Below are 4,841 nucleotides of genomic sequence, written 5' to 3' on the forward strand. Positions count from 1 at the left end.
TTATATATATACATTATTTTTATTTATTTATTTATTTATTTTGGATTTGTGAGGTCCATTATAAAACATATGACCTTATGGATCCTTCTGGATAGCCAGTTCGTCGTTGTTATATGTAAAATCCTAATGAAGGCACTTAGGAGTTCTCTTTTTTTCGATACATCGGTTTATAAGGACCTACTAAATTGTATTTTTTGGTGATATAAACATGTTGCACAGGACGTTGGTTTCGCGTTGGTGTTGCATATCAAATCCTGATGAAAGCAATGATCCACTTTAAAATTACTTGTTTTTAGTGCATATGTAATGATTGTTTTATGCATATTTTTAGTGATATTACACTTTAAAGGAAGATATTTTATATATTTTTATTTCAGGGTACATTGAATAGACATTTAAAGAAAATGAGGGAAAAATGAGCAAAAACGGTGCAAGTTGTATGACGCCATAACATCGCCCCCTGACTCTATAGCGCCACATTTGACAGTATTTGAAGGCTTTAAGATGTACCACTTTTGTGTTTTAGTGTGAGTTTATGTGTGTTTTGTGTTGTAAGAGTAGGAGTTTGGAGATTTCTTCAAGGAGACTCCAGAATTTGTGTTGGGAGAAGACAAAAGTTACTTTGTATTTGTGTTAAGTTTTTGTTTCTACGACTTGGATTTTAATACAAATTTGTTTCTGTTTTATTCTCCATAAAGTCTGAGTAGTTCTCTTTCTTTCTTCTTGCACTTGGGAATTAATCTTGTGGGATGAGCATGATTTAAAGATTTCTTTTTATTTTTAGAAATTGTGATGACATTTTCTCCGATTCTTCGTTGACTTTTCGATCACTTGTGACGTTAAAATCCGTTGAGAAACATAAAGCCCCGGGAGGGCTGGGATTTCATTCAACTAATGAGAGTCACACTTCATTCTGGCAGAGCGATCACCTAAGGGGGAGTGAAAATAGATAAGGAGATAAGTTTTGATGTGTGTAGAATTGATGCTTCTAGGGTGACAGACTAGATTCTTTTTTCAAATTCAGTTTAGAGTTTGGATTGTAGGGGTCCCTAGTAGGTCCTATACAGAGGGCCCAGTGGATAATCTGAGGTGAGGGGCCAAAATCTACTCATCACTACTACACAAGCTGGTGAAAAACTCTAAATTAACCAATGTTCTTACCTAGCACTGAGAGGGGATAAAGAATTGGAATGGACATATTTGTCACAATACATCATTATATTTTTAGTCATTCAAATCCTATATAAATTAATATCTCATTGCAGAGGGAAAGATCTCTACATATTATTCAAACTCGTTAGAATTACTTATATTGTGTTGTTAATTATAGTTATTTTTATCTGCTTTAATTTAGTTTTAACAGTTGTTATCATATTATTTTCATCTAAGTCAACAATTTAAATAGAATTTGCTTTTGAGTTTAGTAAGACAATTTAAATAGTTCAACTATCCTTGTAGGATCGATACTGGGGTTTTTAAAGAAAATCATATATTACTTGAAACGATACATATGCTTGCGTAGTATTTCTAATGTGAAGTTTTATTATTTATTTTTCATATCATTTCATTTATTCATATTAGCCGATGTATAAAATTTGAGTCAAGTTTTTGGCAAATTTTTGGAGATTAAAAAACACACGTAATTGCAGGCCGACTCAAATTTTTGGTGCGTTGTTGGGGATAGCTAACGAAAACTTTTTAAATTTGGAAAGTAAACTTTTTGATTTACAATTTTGTTTGCATTGTAGCTTTTAATTTTATTAAAAATTAAAAAAAAAATTAAAATTTGAAAATTAAAATTTTGAAGAATTAAAATAAAGAAAATTCTATTTTATTTTGTGTTATTTTATTTTCTGGATTTTATTATTTGTATGTGTAGTTAGAGATCTGAAAGTTTAGTGCCCCACAATTCTGAAATAGAACGTACTATATAAAAATTTTGAAAACAAGGAAGACTTCATAAATTTCAAGATATGACAAACACTTCACAAAATAATATTGAAATTCAAAATGGGGAAAATGAACATCATAATTTACAAAAACCTTTAAGGGATTGTGTAAACCCTACAAGAGATGAAATTCACTTAAGTATTCAAACTCCTATTGTAGCATCTAACTCATTTGAACTTAAACCTGCAAAAATATAAATGTACAAAACAATCAGTTTGGGGGAACACCAAATAAGGATCCAAATTTATATTTTGCATGTTTTTTAGAACTGTGTGCTACAGTTAAATATGATGGTGTAACAAATGATACTGTCAGACTTAGACTTTTTTCTTTTTCATTAAGAGATAAAACTAATATGTAGTTATATTCATTAGCACCTGAATCTATTATAACTTCAGGAGATTTGGCACAAAAATTTCTGGCTAAGTATTTTCAGCCTTCAAAAACTGCTAAACTTTGAAATGATATTTGTTCTTTTACTCAGCATGAACATGAGTTAATTTATGAAGCTTGGAAAAGATTTGAGGAACTCCTTAGAAAGTGACCACATCATGCTTTACCAGACTGGTTAATTGTTTAATCTTTTTATAATGGGTTAATTAGATCCCATAGATCTATCATAGTTGTTGTTATTGAAGGTTCATTAATGTTTAAATCATTTGATGAAGCTTATGTTTTAATTGAAGAAATTGCTACAAATAATTTTCAATGGTCTTTTGAAAGTAGCCAATATTCATGATAATGATGTTATTTCGATGGTTGCTTCACAATTTGCTGCACTATCTAGGAAAATAGATCAAATTAGAGTGAATTTTTCTCAAACACCTCAATTTGTTGAAGAAAATTCATTATCACAAATGCTTGATTTTCAAACTTCATTAGAAGCTGTAAATGATATTAATAGACCTAAAATCCCATATTCTAATTATTATAACTCAGGTTGGAAAAACCACCCAAACTTTAACTGGAATAACAATTCTAGTGATGGAAGTCAACAATGAGGGAATAATCAAGTAAACTCATTGGAAAATTGGAACAATTAGGGGAATTCTAACTTTAGACCTACCTATCCTCTTGAATTTAACAGTAATCAACAAGTTAAGGAGAAGAAGTTGTCTTTTAAAAGAAGTGGAGCTAGAAATGGATAATCAATTAAAGAGTCAGAGTGTTGCTATAAGAAATATTGAGAATCAACTTTAGTTGTAAACTCAACATATTTTAACAAATCAATTGGCCAGATTGAAAGTAAATTAAGATCGAAGTTAAAAGATCATTACAATTTCTTTAACATTTTCATGGCGCAACAAATTCAGATCACCATTTCACAAATCTCAAGACAAGGAGAAAGACAGAAAAAACTACTCAGATCTCATGGGGAAAACACAACAAAACTAGGAATTCATATATAAAATCAAAGTCATACAAACTACAACAATAAATAAACTTATCTCTAATTTCTCCCCAAGAAAACTCTTCGAAGTTCCTTAGAATCTCTTCCTTTCCTTACAACACACACAATTCCTCTTGGAAGCGGCAAGGAGGAAGAAATCTCTCACTTTCCCTTCACTATTACAATCTCTCGAAGAATTCCTCACAATTTAGAATCTACACTTTTTCCACACTTCAATTTTGAGTCTCATCCCTCTTCTATTTTTAGCCAGAGTCTTCTCTTTAAAGATGTGGATGAGTTTTTCCAAGAGTTGCCTAAGCACCCCTCCAAAATTCGTCCTCATTCAATGCTTTGTTGGGCTCGACGTCATCACCCAAGTTCAAATCTTCACATTTTGGTCCTTTTCGCTCAAAATTCGCTCCTTTTTGCATCTTTTTGCTCCAATGACCCTAATTCATCATTCCTGCAACAAAACATCAAAAATACATTTTTTTTAAAAGTGCAATATCATAAAAAATAGTGTAAAATAGGTATGAAAATCTCAACATATTTTCCTTTGGTCAATATCAAGCCCACTATTCATCATCACCTTCCTCTTAAAAATGAAAATTTCGATCTGGGGCTTGAAGATCTTGGATTTGGGGCAATTTCTAAGCATTTAGACATCGAAGATATAGCCTGGGATTTTGATATATGATAGTAATTAATGTACTTTTATTTTTGTAATTTGTGTAATAGAGATAAATGTTTGTGTGTTTGTACTTTTGTTTTTATTTTTATGTTGCAATTGGATAATTTTTAATTATTGTTATAATTGTTTGGGGTGGTAGTTGAAATTTGTTAAATTGTAATGTGATGTGATTTTTATTTTGCATTTTAATTGTAATTATTTTTGTTTAGTATTGTGGATGTGTTAGTGAAATAATGAGTTTGTATAATGTTTAGTTTTGTACTTATTTTAAAATTTCACTACCCAGTAAATTCTCTAATGATTTATATTTATAGAAAGCCCATAATGATAGAGACCAGGTGAAGTATAAATTTTGAGAAGGACAATAAAAATTTCAGAATGATGAAAATGCCTAAAATATTGAGGTATGATTTATATTTAGAATTTTTCTTTCCACCTGTATCATGCCATATTAAAAAATTTAAGTTTGGGGGAGGGAAGAAAAAGATTAACTATTAGATGTTCTCAATTTAAATATTTTCAAAAATTACTAATATGATTTTATGTAGTGAATTTAATTCAGAGAACTATATATTGTACATATTGAAATATTAAGGTAGATTTAAAGGAATATTTTTGTAATGAAAATTCATTTTATAGATTTAGATATTTATTATAAAAGAATAAGACTATAGTCAACTATTTAAAGTAAAGGAAACTATATTTTGAAGTATTAAGAATCTTGGAAATTCATTTGAGAAGAAAAGATTGGGGCTCAATGATGTAAAAGCTATGAAATATTTATAAGGTAAAAGAATGCTTTGAGTTTCA

The sequence above is a fragment of the Phalaenopsis equestris genome, unplaced genomic scaffold (assembly GCF_001263595.1).
Source record: "Phalaenopsis equestris unplaced genomic scaffold, ASM126359v1 Scaffold001269, whole genome shotgun sequence".
NCBI lineage: Eukaryota > Viridiplantae > Streptophyta > Magnoliopsida > Asparagales > Orchidaceae > Phalaenopsis > Phalaenopsis equestris.